Source organism: Nelumbo nucifera, chromosome 4, assembly GCF_055504915.1.
Source record: "Nelumbo nucifera cultivar China Antique chromosome 4, China Antique-T2T, whole genome shotgun sequence".
Lineage (NCBI taxonomy): Eukaryota > Viridiplantae > Streptophyta > Magnoliopsida > Proteales > Nelumbonaceae > Nelumbo > Nelumbo nucifera.
In genome coordinates, this window is record NC_142652.1 from 92305120 (window position 1) to 92326518 (window position 21399).

General features: G+C 39.6%; 1 non-coding gene across 1 annotated transcript; it reads right to left on the minus strand.

Annotated features, from left to right (window-relative positions):
• Positions 1-16397: 16397 nt before the first annotated feature.
• LOC148800855 (U6 spliceosomal RNA) lies at positions 16398-16498 on the minus strand. The gene has a single exon (XR_016072153.1). It is a non-coding gene; the product is annotated as a U6 spliceosomal RNA (small nuclear RNA).
• Positions 16499-21399: the final 4901 nt, after the last annotated feature.

The following is a 21399-nucleotide window of genomic DNA, read 5'->3' on the forward strand; positions in this document are numbered from 1 at the left end:
AACCAACCACATCAAACATACCACCTTAATCAATCTAGTAAACCCATTCAGTTATCTGACAATGATTATTTGCTACTAGTAACTAGAGCTATCAATAGACCAGACATTGGTCCAATCTGATCTGGTCCAATATGAGGTCCATTACATATGGACCAGATCCAGTCCAATGCAATGAATACTTTGTACCATTTTGGATCAGTCTAATTCAATGTATGGACTGTCCAGTCTGTTCAAATTGGTTTTAGTTTAGATTGGTTCCAACACAAACCTGTTCAATTGACACCAGTATTCTTCTATCAATGGACCAAAGATTGGTTCAACCTGACTCAATGCAATATAAATCAATTACGAATTGACTGGGTCTAATCCAATCCAATATACTCTCAACCATTAAGTCTGGACTGGTCCAATTCAATGTCTTGTTGATCTAATCCAACCCAAAACCGGTCCATTGCACCCCCAGTAGTAACATCTAACAACCATTTATAAGACTCAGACATTCCTTCCTTCAGACCATATTCACTGTACCAGAAGCAATCCCCAAAAACCTCGGTGAAATTAATTTTCACTCTCCACCGCTATCATGTGGCAAATAAGTTGCTCCACCGCTATCATGTAGCAAATAACCATCACTAAGTCGATCCCTTACAAAGACTGCATCTTTTGTCGATGGTAGCCACTTGTTGGGGCCTAAGTGGTTAACCAATGATCAAGAACACATTCCCACCTAGCTTTAACACAGAATGTCGAGGGAAACAACCAGAAAGGAAAAATGAGCAACAAACAGCGCAGACTGTTATTAATTAGAATAAACTCTTTTACCCCAACTACCCATTCAGGTGGATACCAAGATCTGGCTAATGCCCGAGGGCATAGTCTAGCAAAACATAAAGGCTGTTTGGCAAGTCTTTTTTGGAAGGTCTTCTAGAAGCTCTAACAGTCAAAAGACGTAGTGAGTTTTTGCATCAAGATCTTGACAGCTTGAAGACCTTTGGGTCAAGGCAAATCTTTCTACGCAAAAACGAGTTGAAAAAAAAAACCGAAAAGCCCCATTTGGAATTTCCTGAAAATAGTCCAAAACGGGCTTCACACGTCTTTTGGCAGCTAGATCTCCTCCGAACCAAACAGAAAAAGACTACGCAGACTGCGCAGAAAGATGTTCCAAACGGGACCTTAATCTTTGGGGTCTGTTAACAGATGTTATTTTTATATATGTATGGTACCGCAAGGGTACTTCTGTAATTTCTTTCTTATTTTTAAGTTGTGCGGTCGCCCTAGTATAAACAATAACATATTGCACACCTGCAATATTCTTTTGGGGCTCTCAGTCCTCTCGTCTCTCCTCTCCTCTTTCCCTTTCTCTTGTACAACATGGTCTCAGAGCCAGGTTGTCCAGGCTTGAAAGGTGAGTCGAGCAGTCTGTCTCTTCATCTTCCAGTTGTGTCCATCTGCTGTTCGGCTTCCAGCATGTAAAAGTCTGTCTGCTTTTTTATCTTCCAGCATGTAGAAGGTTTTGTTTCGAGGGTGACAGGTTCTCAGAAATTATCATCTACGGTCCATCTACTGTTTGGCTCCCCTGATGTTCGATTGAAACTTTCAGAAGTTATCATCTGATGTTCATCTACTGTTCGACTGCCCTGGTGTTCGACTGAAGTAACCTCCTCTTTTTTACTTTGTTCTCATTGACTGTTCGGCTGCCCTGATGTTTGACTGAAGTAACCCTTTTTTTTTATTTTGTTCTCATTGACTGTTCGGCTGACCTGATGTTGGACCTGTTCCAGGTTTACCGATTAGATGTGTGGTGAACTTCACCTCTTTCTTTCCTTTCTATTGTGGGGTTGTTTGATCCTTGTGCAACCGTAGGTCATAAGAACCTGTTTATGTGCTGCAACAACAGTTTTGTTTTTGGAACCCTATGAAACCGTAGGTCATAAGGACCTTGTTTGTGTGCTGCAACAACTGTTTTTTGGTGGACTGAAGGTCTGGAAGTGGTTGGTACCTTCTATAATAACTTTTTGAGGCCGTGTTCCATTTTTTTTTTGGGTGTTGTTTTTAAATCTGAAATCATGAGTGGTGAAAATTTTGCTACATCTGGAATTTCCTCAATGTTGAATGGAATGAGTGGGGGTGTAGACATATCCTTTCCCATGGTTGTTGTCCCTCTTGATGGTTTAAATTACTTAGAGTGGTCAAGAGGTATCAAGTTGTACATCACTGCAAGGGGGAAGATAGGTTATATTAATTGGAGAATTAAAGAACCACACTCTAGGAGTGCTGAATATGATAGACAGAATCAGGAAAACAGCATGGTTATGTCTTGGCTCTTAGTCTCTATGCAACCTCAAATAAGGAAGAATTTCATATGGGCTGAAACGGCAAATGAGATCTGGGAACAAGCCAAATCTACATATTCAGAACTGCAACACTATGCAAAGATCTATCAACTACAGGCAGATTCGTCTACTTGTAAATAGGGGGAGAGGTGTCCATCGGTATATTACTTTGACTTGACTTCTGTCTGGAAAGAGTTGGACCATTATCAGAGTGTGGAGTGGAAATGTGACGAGGATGCAAAACTGTACAAGAAACTTGTCTCCCAACAGAGAGTGTTTGCCTTCTTACATGGTTTGAACCCAATGTATGAATCTATCAGAGTCCAGATTCTCAGTTCTAAGGATCTTCCATCAGTTCAGGAAGTTTATGCTCTTGTACAACTGAAGAGAGCAGAAGGAATTTGATGAACAGCCCTGGTGGAGATGCAATTGTGTTGGCAGCAAAAGGGGGTGTCTCTACCAGTGTGGGAAATTCTTCCAGGAAAGGAGATCTCTAGAAAAAAACGAAAGATAAAAAAAAAATTGTGGTGTACTCATTGCCAGAAACCCCGACACAGTAGAGATACATGTTGGGATCTTCATGGGAAACCGAAATGGACTCAAGATCTGAATAAGAAGCAAAGTTCAGATGTGAATAAAACGTCAGGACAACAAGGTACAAAGAAACACACTATGGCCAACATGGCTACTCGAGAGAATCAGCCCCCCATCCATACTATGACTCAGACACATTCCTCTAGATCTGACCCATGGGAGGGTATTATGAATTCCTTCCGTGACCATTTAGAGCTCTATGGTAGAGAAATTCGTCAGATGGATGCTCCTCCCTCAACCTCATTCGCATCTACATTAGGTAACTCTACCACAACTTTCCATGTTGCTTCTAATACCCTTGAGTCTCCCTGGATCATTTCCTTTCGTGACCATTTAGAGCTCTATGGTAGAGAAATTCGTCAGATGGATGCTCCTCCCTCAACCTCATTCGCATCTACATTAGGTAACTCTACCACAACTTTCCATGTTGCTTCTAATACCCTTGACTCTCCCTGGATCATTGATTCTAGAGCGTCAAAACACATGGCTGGTATGTCCTCTTACTTTCAAACTTATCACCTTCTTTCTGGAAGAGACAAGGTGAGACTAGCTGATGGATCATACGCTTCCATAGTTGGACAAGGAACCATCTCTCTTCACCTTGGGCTTACCCTCCCTGATGTTCTACATGTTCCAAAATTTCCCATTAATTTGTTCTCTGTTAGTAGTGTTACTAATTCCTTAAACTGCTCAGTGACTTTTTTCCCTTGTTACTGTGTAATCCAAGATCTGGCCTCAGGGAGGACGATTGGTAGAGGACGTATGGTTGATGGACTTTACATGCTGGAGAATAAGGTTGGTCTTCATGTTACAGTGTATGAGTCAGTCTTGTAAGAGTCAAGTTTATTTATGGCATTGTCGCCTTGGTCATTTGTCTTTTGAGTCTTTAAAAGTTGTGTTTCCAGAACGGTTTAAGTCGGTGTCCGTTTCAAATTTCTCTTGTCAAACGTGTCAATTGAGTAAACATTGTAGAATTCATTTTCATCCAAAAAATAGTAAATCTGAATTTCCATTTCACATTGTTCATTCTAATGTGTGGGGCCCTGTTACTTTACCATCTGAGAGTGGTTACAAGTATTTTATTACCCTCATTGATGATTATTCTAGATATACTTGGGTATATCCCATGCGAACCAGGGAGGAAGTACAAAAAATTATCCAAGATTTTCAGCGGATGGTCTTCACTCAATTTCAAACTACAATCCAAATCTTTCAGTCAGATAATGTGAAAGAGTATTTTCATAGTGATCTCACGGAGTTTTTTGCTTCACGTGGTTCACTTCACCATAGCTCTTGTGCCCGAACACCACAACAAAATAGTGTTGCTGAACGAAAGAACCGACATCTCCTTGAAGTGGCTCGAGGTTTACTACTCCATATGAATGTCCCCAAACGTTTTTTGGCTTGAGGTTGTTCTTTGTTCTACCTACCTCATTAACTGTATGCCCTCTCGGTGGTTAGAGTACAAAGCCCAACATCAGTTTCTCTTCCCTAAGGTCCCCCTTCTTCTCATTCCTCGTATATTTGGTTGTCGGTGCTTTGTCCAAAATTTGTCTCCCACTCGTGGGAAATTGGATTCTCGTGCTACTCCTTGCATTTTCCTAGGGTACTCCTTCACTTAGAAGGGATACCGTTGTTTTGATCATGTTTCTCGGAAATTTTATGTTTCCATGGATGTCTCTTTCTTTGAGGATGAGCCTTTCGTTTTTGTTTCTCCTGCAGGAGGAGTGTAGGCATGAGGATAAACTGGTTCAGCTCCCTCCTCTTCTTGATCCTCCACTTTTTCGTGTCTTATCCGTCGTCGCAAAGGCCAACCAAATTCAAGAGCTGTGGAGAATCTAGAAGTTGTACCTCCAGTGCCATCAAACTCCTCGGGGGCGGATCATACTCACTCAAGTAACTTGGCTCCCAATGATGTCCCTTATTCTATTTCAATTGATACCTCTGTTGCTAATGACCTTGACCTTCCTATTGCTCACAGGAAAGGTGTTAGATTGTGCACCACTAAACACCCCATTTCCAACTTTGTTTCCTATGAGAACATTTCACCCTCTTTTCGTGCTTTTCTTACTTATATTGATAGTGTCCCTATCCCCAAGAATGTGGCAGAAGCTCTTTCAGTACCTGAATGGACAGATGCCATGAAGGAAGAAATTAATTCCCTTCATAAAAATTGTACATGGAAACTTGTAAATCTTCCTAAGGGAAATGATCCAATTGGATGTAAATGGGTGTTCACTGACAAACATAGGGCTGATGGCACAGTGGAGAGGTATAAAGCTTGTTTAGTGGCAAAGGGGTTTCCACAAATATACGGAGTTGATTATGTAGAAACTTTTGCTCCTATTGCCAAGATGAACTCCATTAGAGTTCTATTCTCTCTTGCTGTTAACCTGGATTGGGATCTATATCAGCTTGATATCAAGAATGTATTCTTGAATGGTGATCTTGAAGAAGAAGTTTACATGATACAACCCCATGGTTTCCAAACTCAAGGCAATGAATAGAAGGTTGGCAAGTTGAAGAAGTCTTTATACGGGCTGAAACAATCACCAAGAGCTTGGTTCAGCAAATTCCATGTTGCCCGCTCAAAATTGGGTATCTTCTTTTCCCAAAGGAAATATGTCCTAGATTTACTTCAGGACACTGACTGGAAAGATGGGAGTGAAGCCAGTTGACTCTCCCACTGATCCCAACCATAAATTAAGTGACAGCCAAGGTGAACCTATCAAGGAGGTGAAACAGTTTCAGAGACTTGTAGGGAGATTGTTATATCTCTATGACCCACCCAGACATTGTGTATGTTGTTGGTGTCCTTAGCAAGTTCATGCATGCACCTAGGTCCATTCATCTAGAAGCAGCAGAAAGAATCCACCGATATCTTAAAAGCTTTCCTGGTACTGGCTTGTTATTTCAAAGACACGGGCATTTGAAAGTTGAAGTGTATACTGATGCAGATCGGGCTGGATCTCAAAATGACAGAAAGTCTACTAGTGGCTACTGCACCTTTATAGGAGGAAACCTTGTTACCTGGAGAAGTAAAAAGCAAAGTGTGGTGGCTAGATCTAGTGCTGAAGACAAAACAAAAGAAGAACTGCTAGAGAGGAGAAAAGGCTGATGAATGCGAATTGAAGAGGAGATCGAAGATTGATGCAGAAATCTTAGGTTGTCTTCTTCTTTGATTCTACAATTTGGTAACCTAGATTCGATTAGGGTTTTTTGATGTTTCTTTATTGAATCTTTCTTTTCTTCTTTCTTTTATGCGAACCATGATGGACTTCAAATTTGATATGTAATTAATATTTTAGCAGATCTTATTGATTGTGATTTATTCTTGGGAATTCTTGATTAGGGTTTTCGATTAATAGAATAATCTTGGTCGAATTGTTCTTATTTCTTGGATTACTTGAATTGCTTGAGAAAGAATTTAGGTAATCAAATCATCTAATCAAGAAAACGGATTGAATGCATCTTAGAGATAATTTGCATGGTTCATTGGCATTTATTCATACCTGAATTGATGACCTTCGAGTTCTTTGTTCTTAATGCATCGATGGTGATTAAATTTCTGATAGAGATATAGGAATTATTGCTCATAGATAGAGTGGGTTGTGCTCTCATACAATTAGGGTTTCGCCAACCCAAGACTGAATTCACTTCGATTGGGTTGCTTAAAGATTTAATTGCTAAACCGGTTCTGCTAGTTTCTTGCATGCAGTAATTCTTCTTATCATTAAAGGTGGTATGATCCGAAACTGCTTAGGGTAGTTTGTTAATTAAGAGTTAGGGTTTTTCTTAGCTTAATATTTCGGTTTATCAAATAACAAAAGGCTGATTCAGTACTAGTAATTGTTGGATCAATCCTCGTGGGAACGATACTCTACTCATCATTATATTACTTGATCGGCTAGTGCACTTGCTAGTGTCTTCTAAGCGCATCAATTATCCTGCTCCCATTTAAAATAATTTGGATCTTCAGGCTTCGACTTACCTTCCTTACCAGTAATAAACCCAAGCTTACCTCTTCCTCCGATTGTAAGCTTAGTTGATTGAGACCATTCAAGAAAATTTGTCCCATCAAGTTTTATAGTAGTAATTTGCCCTCCAGCACTGTCATTACTTCCCGGGAGGACATAGGTAGGTAGATACACATCCTTGTTAGAGTCCATTGATCACCACCCCTCTAAAAACACTTTTCTCACCAACACCACAATCTCCCAACACTAGTTGAACACCCAAACACCTTTCCTTGAAGGTTAAACACGGGCTACAACAATAAACAAAAGAAAAGAAGGTGCTGGCGGCAAAATAGGGGAAGAAAAAATTCCCAAAAAAAGTTTTAGGGATCCAAAAAATCTGAAGTTGCTTCCTGTAATCTCAAAAATTTACCACACTTCAAACACAAGTGGGTTTAATAGCAACCAACCTACAATGCGAGCATGCAAGCCCTAAACTCCAAATCTGTAATTTTTGCCAATTTTCATCTAAAAAATCCAAGAAAAATGTAAAAGAGCTTCAAACCTCCATGAAATGCATATCAAAATTCCTCTAAAAATGAGGCACATCAAGGGGTGTCAAAACCGCAAATGAACGTCGCCGATTGTACGGGTTGCTGACGTCAATCGGCGGCGTGTTGACATTAGCAGGTTTGTCTGTGAGTCATGACCAACGGCTAACGCTCTCCTTGATCTTCCGACACTCTGATACCAAGTTAAAGTAATCGAGGAGAAGAAGAAGAAGAAGAGTTTCGTCGAAGAATACAGGTGTGTTACTATTCATACCTTAAAGAGGCCTTCTTAACTTTTGGAAGAAAATTACAAATGGGCCCTTGAATAGGCACCTAAATACAAAAAAGGATGAAAGGGCACAAACGCCCTTACACTCTCAACATAGAAGAACTAGGGTAATAGATAGCAAACAGGAGTCCGATGAAACTCTCTTATTCTCGAATTCCAAAGCAAACAACCTTCCAAGCCTATGCCCCTTCCCCTTCAGCTCCCTAGTGTGCTGTCCTGGATAAAGCAACCATCACGAGTAAATAAGACATTACCATCATCAACAAGTTGCCTAACAAAGATAAGACTAGTAGTCAATTTAGGCACAAAGAAGGTTTTGGAAGATGTAAGGGTTTGGACTCAGAAGTAGACAAAAATAAATCATCACAACAACATACAAATAGAGAATCACCATTAGCAGTAATAATATGGTTGACAGAGGTGTAAGGTTTAAGAGATTGACCAAAGGAGGCCCCAATCATGTGATTTGAGGCCTTAAAATCAATGATCCACATGTGAGAAGGAGAGAAACACAAATAAGCAAACTTACCAAACTTCCAGCTCCAAGAGTCCTCAGAAGACAAGTCAATGGACTGCCTGTATAGCAACCCCAAGAGATTAGAAACTTTCTCAATTTCCCAGTCCTGGAATGACCTTCTAAATGAGGGGCTCCAAGTAATAGTACCCCCACTCACTTCAAACTGACTAGCCACCGATCCATTCTGATTTTTTGCAATCTAAAATAGCTGGGGGAAAACTTATAGCCAAAGGTCTGCTATCACACCAAGTATCCTTCCAGAACCTCAACCTATTACCATTCCCCACCTTTGAAGTCAATCCACTACTCATCCAAGGGAGAACTTCCATGACTTTCTTCCACAGGGAGCAACCTATAGAGTTCAATTATTAGTGGTTAACCAGTCCCCACTATCAGTATCATATTTTGCTGCTATTAATTTTCTCCACCATTTGTCTTTTTCTTTCTCAAATCTCCAATTTTCCCAAAAGAGCTTTATTAAACAACTTTAGCTTCCTGATCCCCAAACCTCCTTTCTCCTTAGGGCCACATACTTGATCCCAGTTAACCAGATGTAATTTCTTTTCCTCCTCCCAACCCCTCCAAAAGAAGTCTCTCTGGATTTTCTCAATTCTTTGGGCTACTTTGACTGGAATTGGGAATAAAGACCTTGGAGGATTCCAAGGTTTTTCAACAAATGACATTTTGAGAACTCGGAAGGAAGTGGTATTATCGGCTCAAGCAAAGGAAAGAGTAAATATGAAGTGGAGACCCCCAGCAACCAACTTTGTTAAACTCAATCTTGATGGGAGTTATATTGGTAGTCAGGTTGCGGCTGGAATGGGAGGGGTGTTCCAAAACATAGAAGGAAAGGTGTTGGCACTATTTTCAGGACCATTAGCTGATGGTAATGCATTGACAACAGAGTTGTGTCAATTGCTCCACAGTTTAAAATTCGCTAAGCAATTCGGTTTCCACAACTTGGAGGTGGAAGGGGACTCTCAAGTGGTCATTTTATGGACAAGATGTAGTTCCCAAATTCCATGGGTCTATAGGCATACTTTTCAGGAAATAGAAAGCATATCAAGGGAGTTGAATGTTGTCTTTAAATGGGTGAGAAAATCAGCAAATGGGATGGTGAATGTTTTGGCTAAACAAGGGACAGCAAGGCACCAAATGTTTTGGGAAAAACTATAAAATATAAAGTTTGCCTTTTAGGGTGGAAAAAAGCCACCTATTTGTAATACTTTAACTTGTTTAATAAAATCTCTTTTTACTGATCCAAAAACACAACTGTCAAAAAGAATTAATTGTGATAAAAATGACAGAGAATATACCCCCTTCATCAAATCAAATCACATAAGAGAAACATGGTTCTTAACACCAACAAAGCATGTACAAAAGGAAAAAGGCACAGCAGTCAACCAAAACTAGCCCAGGTCATCCCCTCAAAAGAAAAACAAATCTGGTTCTTCCCACCCATCTGCCAATCAGTTTATAGATCTTGTTGTTATGGTGCCATCAAAGCATTTAGAGAGCAATTTGGCCATGCCTAGATCATGTAAAGACTTTGCAGTAGTTTCGGGGGGGGGTAAGTAGAAGACATTTCCAAGGTCAGTGGGTTCTGAATCAACTTCTGAGCTCTGCAGACATACAGGAGGTATATGATGAAAAGATTTGTGTTGGCCAGATAGAGAAAAAAAGATCAATTTGGAGAAAGGTTATTGAGGGACATGAAGAGTTTGCAAGATAAGTTTTTTATGGAGTTCAAGAATAGGGAGGGCGATATTGATGGCAAAATTTTCATTGGACCTAAAGCAGCAGTGATAGAGGAATAATTCCCAATTGATTGGAAGGTTTTGGGGATGTCATCACTTTTAGCTTGAGTGATGGGATCCCCCCTTTTGTGTGTGTGTGGGGTGGGGAGTTAGTGGAGAGTTGGAGTCTTCAGTTCTTGTCCATGCTGTTTTGAGTTCCAAGTATTGGAAATTAGGGTGTCCATTTTGGTTGTTTCAACCGCCTAAGAATCCCCTTCTATCATGAGCAGGAACAATATTATATAAAGTACCATAATACTAAAAGCCTTGTAGAAAGGAAAGTATTTGAGTTCTCAAGTGAGTCGCATTCTCAAACTGGTATTTACTCCTGATTACCATTGTTGAGTCACCAACAGCTCCAGTAAAGGCAACACCAAACTCTTGTAGGGCTGGATTACCAACAAATTTCCATCCAACTTGACCTTGACTCTTACACTAGCCAGAAGTTAGAAATCTTGGATCAGAGGCTATCCATGAACAAAACAATATTATATAAAGTACCATAATACTAAAAGCCTTGTAGAAAGGAAAGTATTTGAGTTCTCAAGTGAGTCGCATTCTCAAACTGGTATTTACTCCTGATTACCATTGTTGAGTCACCAACAGCTCCAGTAAAGGCAACACCAAACTCCTGTAGGGCTGGATTACCATCAAATTTCCATCCGATTTGACCTTGACTCTTACACTAGCCAGAAGTTAGAAATCTTGGATCAGAGGCTATCCATGAACACTAAAGCTAGCTACCAAGCTTCACCTTCTAAAGACAAAGTACACTAGTACACCTTTAAATTCTTCCCTTGAAAGTTAGAACAAATGGGCCACTCTATCCGTTGGAAATAGTTAAAAAAAAACTGTATATCTATATAGATATATTGGTTAATTTTCAATAAACCTCTGACAATAGGATTTCAATAGGGATGCAATTGAATGCATAACAAGAATAGAAGTGTGATCAAGGTACTGACCTGTAAGGTTGTAACAGCAATAAGAATCTTGGAAACTATCACCAGTCAGTTGATAATAACTCACTGAACATGTACCTATTAATTTCCAAAAAAAATCTCATCTGAAGGCTTACTCAACTGTCATATTCTTCAGTTAAAATACCAATGTAATAGTAGCAGAAAACAACAAAGATAACAGCTAAGAGGAATTGATTATTTGGAAAAATATGTACATAAAATTTAAACAAGAACTTAATTCAATAACCTATTGACTCTCCAATGGTCAACTGTTTAAAGTAAGAAAGCAAAGAACTAATTCCGCACATGAAATTTTGCCACAATTCCTACCTACAGTACATTCAAATAAAAGAAATTTGACAGAAAAAGATTATAATTTGACCACCATATTTAATTTAAACAAATACTCCTGAAGCATAGGGAACTAATTTAAAAGTTAATACTTGAAGCATCACTTGACCCGATTTGTATCTCTTTTAGGGCCCATTGTAATCTTTTTGAGGTAGAATATAGTGATAACTTGTCCTTATTCCCCCACAAACAAGAAGAGGAAGAGGCTTATGGAGAACAAAGTTTCTCCATGGCTGATGTATTCGAAAAAATCAAGTTCTCTTGGTTCAGCTCCTACATCACTTGGCCTCTACTTTCAGTTACAATCCTTGCAGCTTGTACTCACACATTGACCCTCATTGATCTGGGAAAGAAATAGGTATTGAATACCATTAATAGCTAAGATAGGTGGATTTCTTCCCCCCCCCCCCCCCCCCCCCCCCCTCCCAAACAAACACCCTCATGCATATTTGAATATCAATGTGTAAAGTTGAATTAGTACACTAGCTTCCAAAACATTCAATTAGAATATACACAACAATATGCAACCTGTTCTCAATTCAGGTACCTTATAGGTTTTATGGCATAGCTTAAGTTTGTCCTACTATCCTGAATGTAGTGACATGTAGACTTCTTCAAGTGCAAGATTCATAGATCCAAAATATTTGACTCATCAACTTGTCCACCCCAAAACATTTACACCCAGGTTAAAAAATTAAAGACATTAAAGTGACAATATCAATACAGTTAGGCAATGACTAGTTGATTTGGCCCCTATAGCCACAAAGAACTGACTAGTTGACCAGAAAAAATATTCTAAATTTAAGGTATTTATAATAATCACATAAGCTAATATAGGCCACAAATATGCAATAAAAGAATGATATAGAACATTTTATTTACAATCTTTTTTATCAGTCATTTAATTTACCGTCTTTGTTTTGCAAAACATAGAAAAGGAAGCTTGAATGATAGGTAGTAACAGCCTTTGTTCTTCATATAAAGAGTGCAACCTTGACTATTTGATGTGCCATTTGTTTGTGGCAACTCCGTACCAACAAAATATTATTCAAAGAAAACATACAAGGACCCCTTCTCTACCGTCTTCTTTTATATGACTTATTTCTATTTCATAAACAATCAAACAACCATATGCCATTACAAATATTTTTAGAGCAACAAAATGCATATAAGAAGTGAAAATATAAATTATATCATTTTAAACAATTAGAAATAAACATAAACAAATGAAATTTTAAACTAACTCTGTGGTTGACCAGGTTTATTAGTTAATTAAATGATCAACCTACTCAATGAGTAGTTGCCTGGATGACTGCATAAGTATCAACAAACTAATAAGTGATGCAGTCAGTTTAGCCCTCAACTGACTACCAATGACTGGTCAGCACTTTGATAACACAGTGAAAAAGAAATGGGAGACATCTCAAGTCACATATCACTCATAAAAAAATGCATCCACCATGCATGGCTTTTAAAGCCAGTCTACTAAACAATCCCCCTCACTGAGATATGGGGGAATATCAATCATGGACCCATCTACAAGAATGAAAGGGACACCAAAGTTACAATAACTTTCATCCAATATCCTCACTAGAAATTGATGGCCATTTTATGAATCAAATAGTCATGGCTGTCATCAATCATCATCATCCACCCTATTAACTACATAAATCATATCCTCCAGTCTGCTTCATCTAGTGAGATAATCTTCTACAATTTAATACGAACCATATAACCTGCAAACACCAATTAACCCGACCATAGTATCAATTTTGCAAACAAGTCTTTGGCCCAACTAATGTATACACTATTTCATTTGTACGCAAGTTTATCAGGCTCTTTCTAGGTGCACCTCAATCTCGGCCTAGGCACATGCCTTTCTTTTAAATATGCCTTTTTTTTGTATATAGTTTATCATGTCTTTGGCCCAACTAATGTATACAATTCATCAACTTCTAAATTACCTTTTATTGTTGTTTTAACTAGTAATGATCTATTAACTTATAAAATAAACAAAAACAAAGACAATATCTATATGTATATATATATATATATATATATATATATATTGCGCAAGAAAAAACTTAGGTTGATGACAATGTTTTTGGACATGGAGGAATGACATGAGGCACCCCACTACCTGGAGTGAGGCGTAGTTCAGAATGCAAGAAACATAAGCCTTCTCAAGAGGAGAGGAGAAGGGAGTTGTTCTGGTTTTTCTTTCTTCTTCTTGATGAAAGATGTCTTGTATTAAGAAGAATGAGGATGCATGACACCAGCTGACAGGGGTTATGTCAAAGCAAAGGTAAGCAAGCCATAGAGATCTGGGCCCCCTAGCCCAAGAAGCCAAATTGCACTGCATTATTAAGGTGTTTAGGGGGTTATCTAGGGAGTGAAGCCCCCAACCCAGACTCCCCTTCCATTTACTTTCTTTTTCTTTCCCTCCCTTTCCTTTTCCTTCTCTTCCTTTCCTTTTCTTCCTTTCTTTTTGTATTAGGTGTGCATGAGGCACATGAGGCGTACCAGAGAAATATACCTCATGCACCTGAAGCATGCACCTCAAAGGCATCAACGCCTCCAACATACGCCTCAGGGCATTTTGAGGGCACTTCTCCTGAAGGCATGCCTTTTAAAACATTGGTTGAGGGAACTATCACAAACCTCCAACATGGATTTGTTTGTGTTTGCTCCGAGGAACATTTATAGAGGCTAAGGGCCAATCTCCTAGGGGTTAGTTATACAAGATGTTTAACATCACATTAGCCACTCTAAGCAATGCAACTAGGAGATAAATGATAATATTAAAAGTTTCACATGCTTGAAATGCTAGAGTGCTTGAAGCACTTAGGTTTGACCCACATGTGTTTATTTTTGCTTCCATTTTTTCACATTGAATATGTTTTATATGTTATGCTAGCACCAAAAAAATTATGCTTTTGTATTTTAATTTGAGCCAATAGGCTTTTTAAAACATTTAATTTCTTCCAAAATTAAAATTAATATTTTTTGTCTTTTTTTTGATAAATAAGAGTAATTTTTATTGAAAGAGTATCAGAAATACATGCAGCCTAGGAAGAGGCACGAGATGTTACCTCCCCAAGGACTGAATCATAAGCACTAAAACATGCCCAAACCTGAGATACAAATTACAAATTAGCCCAAAAACAAATCACCCCTTGACACCCCTTGCTTGGCCAAAAGAACCAGCCATTACATTTGCTGATCTGCTAACCCACTGGAACCTAACAGTCATATTTCTTGCCACCCATTTAAGTTTCTTTACCAGATCCCTGTAGCCCCAACAAACTGTGTTTGGGCTATTCAGCCAGCCCACTACTACCTTGGAGTCTCCTTCTACTAACAAATTGTTCGCTTCTAATTGACTAGCCATCTGTATACCTTGTACCGCTGCTAGTAGCTCTGCCCTTATAGAATCACCCTCACCCACTGGTCCTGAGAAAAGAGACAACATATTGTTGTCTTTGTCTCTCAGAATCCCTCCAATTCCATATGGCCCTGGGTTACCTTGGCAGCTACCGTCAAAAGTTCAATTTTACCACTCCATTCGGTGGGGGTTTCCATTCAAGTTGTAATTTGTTCTTGGTGGAGACTGTAGAAGCCACTGCTTTCCAATTTCTCCTTAAGTCATAAAAGGAGAAATCTGCCAACAATTGTGAAGATTTCAGCCATGATTTTTTTTTTATTTTATTTTTTATCAATAACCATGAAATCGTCTTTGTCAATATACATTCCTTGACTTCAGCAAGACTTCTTTCCTTTTCTTGAAATATTCTAGCATTTCTCTCCTCCCATAAGATCCACAAGGTGGCGGCTCTGATACATTTCCACATTATCTTCCCCCTTTTTGTCAATCTCCCAAGAGCATCTAGAGTGAACAGCAGCTTTACTTCAAATGGCAAGTTCCACCTGCACCCAAATAAAGAAACAACCCAATTCCAAATATTGGCAGCAAAGGAGCACGATATCGGCAAATGGTTACAGTCCTCACCCTTCTACACATAAAACACCAATTTGGGGACAGACACAAAAAAGGTTTCTTCTTTGGAAAGTTTTCCACAGTATTGATCTTACCATAATAGGCTTCCCAACAGAACACCGCTACTTTGGGGGGTATTGGCCTTGACCAAATCTCTTTAACAGGGAAGATCTAAGAGGAAGGGTTAGAGCAAAGGGCATTAAAGAAAGATGCGCAATTGAAAGAGCCAACCGGGTTTAGAGCCCTAACTCTTTTGTCCAAGTTAGTGGGGTCCAGGCACACCGAATCTAGAAGCAACAACAGCTCTGAGACACTCAAACTTATAGTTGACTAGCCCAGACTCCTAATTGACTAGCCCAGACTCATTCATTGTTACATTTTTATGTATTGTGGTTTTTTTCCCCAAAAGTTTGTGCCTTGCTTCAGAAGGGCACATGCCTCAAACTGTGCCTTGCACCTCAAGTACTAAAAGGCCCTTGGTTTTCTTGCACCTTGCACTTTTAAGACACTGCCACCAAGGACCATCTCTTATAGACACTCAAACTTATAGTTGTAGTGTCTTAACCCTTCAAAACCAAATTGCAACTAATTCCACTAGAAGAGAAGAAGAAGAGAAGCAATTGACATTCCATTCTAAATAGGATTTTTTTCGATAAGCAACAGAAAATGTTGGCTCTTAAAATAGGATTTTCAAGAGAGCTAGAATATTGGCGGTTAAAATAATGATCCTCAAGAAATAAGAAGCTTAGGAAACAAAAAGCATAGAGAATAGGAAACAGACCAGCTAATTCTTTTCATGCCATTTTTTGTAGAAAGAGTTTTTTATTGGTAACAGTAACTTTCATTAAAAAATAGTTAAACACATACAAATTCAACCACTCACAGCATGAATGTTTTTTTTTGTAATTAATAACTTCCCCCTGACCCCTTTTTTCCCCAAAGTGCTAGTTGCGGTATTTGATTCCACGTCAATGCTAGAACAAACCAGCTAACACACCAACAAGCCAACCCCCGGTTGGTAGCATGAGTGTTTTTTTTATCAATAACTGCCAAAAATTTGGACCATTTCTCGATTTGTGCTATCATCCTTGCCAAGGGCCATGCCAATCTTCTCTGTACCGTTCCAATTTTATCGGATGTCTCCAAAGAGACCAGAGCATGAGTATTGAACCCAAAAATATTTCAAAATTTACAACCCAGCCCAAAAAAAGGTTTTCCCTGAGGGTCCCCTACTTTGCCAAAGTATTGGCCAACCTCCTTGCCACTTGAAGATTACTCTAGCTTCCCTTGCTAAGCAGTATCTCCCTCATTTGTTGTCTAAGGGTGTTGATTTCTGCCTAACACAGGGCTCTTCAAGGGAGCATACCTCCTAATATGAGAGAGACAGAGAGACAGAAGGAAAAACGAGAGAGAGAGAGAGAGAGAATTTGGAAAATGAATGTCTGCCCCCTTTGATCCTTCTTTCATTATTTATACAATCAGTTACATTGGATCACCCACTTGCACAATCTTGTTATTCTTGTTATCCATTCTGTTATAGTAGTTGTACTCAAGTGGTGTTGGTTATAGGTTGACGTGATCTTTTCTTGTATGCTCGACTTATCATCCTAGGTGCCCCCGTCTTAACAGTCCCTCCCCGTAAAGGAGACCTTGCCCTCAAGGTCAATGTGTGGAAATCAGTTTTGTAAATCCAAGTAAGGTTCCCAAGTTGCATCTTCGAGTGGAAGACCTTAACAAACTACCAATGCTTTTGGTTCGACATGATGACCTTTACGCACCCACCTGAAATCTGTTATGTGGGTAGGCTCAGTTGCAATCCACAGTTCCTCAGAGAATGATAGAAGGGTTGGTGTTGTGACCGATCCAGTCTTTGGCCTTTTTTAGCAAAGATACATGAAACACAGAGTGTAATTTGGATGTGGATGGGAGGTCAAGTTTGTATGCCACTGGCCCAATGCGGTCAATGATCTGGAATGGGCTGAAATATCTTGAGCCCCCTTGAAAATCCATTGTAAGGCAGGCCCAAATCGCAAATCACTGGCCCCAACTACCTCAACCATTGGATCCCAAGAACTACATCTGCTCCATTAATTTCTATCTTGAATTCATGTCTTTGGAATTTAAGCCTTCACCCCGTACATATACTGTCACACATTAGATTGCTTCCATTGGCTACATGTACTTGAAAGGCCATGGAAGGCTGAACTGGAATTCCTAGTTGCTTCACCAAAGTTTGTGTGACAAAGTTGAGGGTACTGCCACTGTCTATAAAGACTGTCATTGTGACAAAGTTGAGGGCAACCTTGTACCAACCTTGTCACTCTCATAGTTTGAAAGGATGCCAAACTAGTCAACGCTTGCAAAGATACCTCTAGAAATTCTCTTGTCCACTATTCCCATTCTTGATCATCAATCAGTTCCTTGCCACCCGAGATTTTTTGATACTTGTTGGGTCTTGCAACGATGGCCAGGCCCATTTTTTCCCCACAGACATAACAAAGGCCTTTTATCTCTGCGAACCTGCATCTCGGCCTAGGTTATTCTTTTTGCAGGCATAATTGGACCTAAGTTGAAGCTCCCTCCTTTGCGCAAGATTCCTGGTCTAGGTTCTGGTTTACCCAAGACTCCAAGCTTTGGATTCAGTATTCCTGGTCTGATTGCAGGTCCCATTGGGCTGTTAAATCTCCTTGCTTGACTCATTTTATCTTCATATGGTCGAGCTAGTGCAACTGCATTCCAGGCCGCTGACGAAGCTGCCCACCAATGCTTTTTCCAAACCGTATTGCTTCTTCCGGGTATGAAATCCGCCCATGTAACCCTTGGGTGTCATTGTTGGTACCACTAGTACCACAATATTGCTTCTTCCAGGTAAGCAAAGGCAAGGGAAACACGATAAGGGTGAGGTGTATTGTGGTAATCAAAATAGCATTCCACATGGAGGAGCCGTGGTGTTGGATCACCTCCTAAGAACACCGGAAACTCCATCCTCGTAGCCTTATTTGTGCCTAATCCGCTTCAATTACTAATGTCGCTGATAATATCTTCTTTCCCTTCTCTAGTTAGGATCGACGGCACCTACTCTAATTGACTCGGTAAGGATGCAAAACTTTATTTAATTTCTTTAACGTCTACCAAGATTCAATGGGTTTCTCCTTCCACTTAATTTGAGTTTCCATCGACGATGTTTCTGTGCATGGCATCTTGAGCTCTAACACTAATTTGTTAGGTTTCTGCCTAGCATAGGGCTCTTCGAGGGATCCTACCTCCTAATAGGAGAGAGAAAGAGAGAGGGGGAAAACAAGAGAGAGAGAATTTGGAAAATAAATATTTGTCCCATTCGATACTTCTTTCATTATTTATAGAATCAATTACACTGGATCACCTACTTGCATAATCTTGGTATTATTGTTATACATTCTATTATAGTAGTTGTACTCAAATGGTGTTGGTTACAGGCTCATGTGGTCTTTTCTTGTATGCTCAACTTACCATCCTAAGTGCCCCTAACAAAAGGTCCATACACCCAAGCTTTCCATCTACAGCCATCCTATTAATAGTTTAGAATCTCCCTCCACCTCAAAGTTTTGGAACCCCCGTTGCTTGGCCAACCTCAAATATTGAAGTAGGGACATAATTTCAACTCTTAAAGAGTCTCCCACAACTGCTATCAGCGTGCCCCCCCCCCCCCCCCCCCCTTATTTCAATTTCAAATTGTAAACAGTTTATACAACTTGGTGATGGGACTGATGATCCCTTTAATCACTCTTTTCTATCCCTCATTACAGTACAACCCAAAATAATTGTTGTCTCAATGCCTCTTATTTTGCTAAACAATCAGCTAGCCCATTTGCACTCCATCGGGCCCATCTAAATTCAGCCTCAACCTCCTTTGCAATCTTATCCACTTCCCTAATCACATGTTTAAATGTCCATGGGGTATGGTTGTTGTTTGCTGCCCAAGAAATGGCTACTTTTGAGTCCCCTTCCACCTCAACATGCCTATATCCTAACTATTTGGCTAGCTTTAAACCTTGTATCAAGAACATACCCAGTATCCTCCTTTCAGAATTTCTGAATACTCCTATTCCTGAAAGACCCGGATTTCCAAAGGAGCTCCCATCAAAATTCAATTTCACTTTATTGCCTTCCGGTGGTTTCCACTCCAACAGTCCAACTTTACTTTATCTCTTACTCTTGATGATTGTGCTACTTCAGACCAGGTTCTTAGAATGTCTATGACTGAGAAGACTTGAAAGCTATCCAAGGACTTTACCCAATGAACTACTTCCACCTTGATGCTATCAATCACTTCCTCTATTGTTCTGCTTTTTTCCAAGAAAATCATGTTATTCCTTTCTTCCCACACTACCCAACAAATTGCTGCCTTTGTTGCTTTTCACATTACCAACCCTCTCTTCTTTTGTTGTCTTAAGAAGTCACAGTTGAAGAATCCTGACACATCTTGAGGGGCAGCCCACCTATAACCAAAGAGAATACAAAAGAATTCCCAAATTCGAAGCACAAAAGAACAGGATTGGCCAGCTTTTGTCTTAAGACTGATTTCCAAAACCCAACTGACCTAGAGTTTCCTACTAAAGGTAGACCTAGGTAACTGATTGGCCAACTTTTGATCTCACACCCCAAGATCTCAGCAAATCTTATTAGTTCTCCTTCCTCCAAATTGACCCCTACAATTCCACTTTTGGTCCAATTTATCCTCAGCTTTGTCGCTCCTACAAAACTATTCACCAGCCCCTTCAAATTTTCCATCACTTCCTCATTGTTACCTTCACAGAAAAAGATGGTGTTGTCTGCAAATTGGAGATGGGTAACAATCACCTAATTTCTACCTACCCTCCAACCTCTGATAAGGCCTTGACCATCAGCTTGTGCCACCATTCTGCTTAGCACTTCTGCCACTAGGGTAAACAAGAATGGGGATAGGGTGTCTCCTTGCCTAATTCCTCTCTTAGCCGGGAAGAAGTCCTTTGCTACACAATTGATTAGGGTTAAGTAATGAGCTGAACTTAAGCATCCTTTAATCCAAGATCTGCATCTAACTCCAAAGCCCAATATTTCTAGTATTTTTAGGACTTCCCAATTAACCAGGTCATAGGCTTTTTCTAGATCTACTTTACAAACCAGCCCTTTTTTCTCTACCCTTTATTCTTTCAGCGACACATTCATTGGCCACCAAGATTTGGTCCACAATCTGCATTCCTTCTACAAAAGTGCCTTGGAAAGGAGGGATGATCAAGGGTAACACCTTTTTTATCCTTTCTGATAAGACCTTTGAAAGAATTTTGTATACTCTTGATAGAAGGCCATGGAGAAGACAGACATCCAACTTAGGGGCTTTAGGCCTATCCATTGAAAAGATTGCTCCCATTGAGCCTAAACCACAATCAAAGTGATAAAAGTTCAATTTTACTCTTTGTTGTGCTACAGGTGTCCATTGAGCCTGAACCATAATCTTTGTAGTCAAAGAATTTGCCACTACCAACCACCCCCTTAAGATATCCTCAGCTATAAAGTCTTTGAATAAGTTGATTGCTTTCAACTAGTGTATGACCTTAATAACTATACTTGCATGCCACCCAAGTTGGTTGAAGAATGTCAAATGCTAAATCCAAACTCCAAAGCACATAATATTTTTTTGGGATTGGGCTCTGAATTATGATGTGTAACCCTAGTTCCACAACTAAATGATAACAATGGTTATTCACCACTACTTGCAATTCTCTAATTTTGTCAACCCCAACCTTGGTGCACCACAGCCTTTTCAACATTTTGCGTCCCATTCCCACCTTGCATCAGCAATAACCACCACATTGTTGTACAATTACACAATTCCTTTTCCATCGTCTTGCATATCTCCCCATGTTGGGGTAAGTAATATCATCAAGCAATTATATATTATTCTAACTAGTGATAACTTTTATCCCTAAGCAAATTTCATTTGATTTCTAGGACATGCAATAGTCAGAAGATATGAATGCAAATTTACACAGACCTTTTTTGCCTTATATGCATGATGTAAGTGTAACTCATGG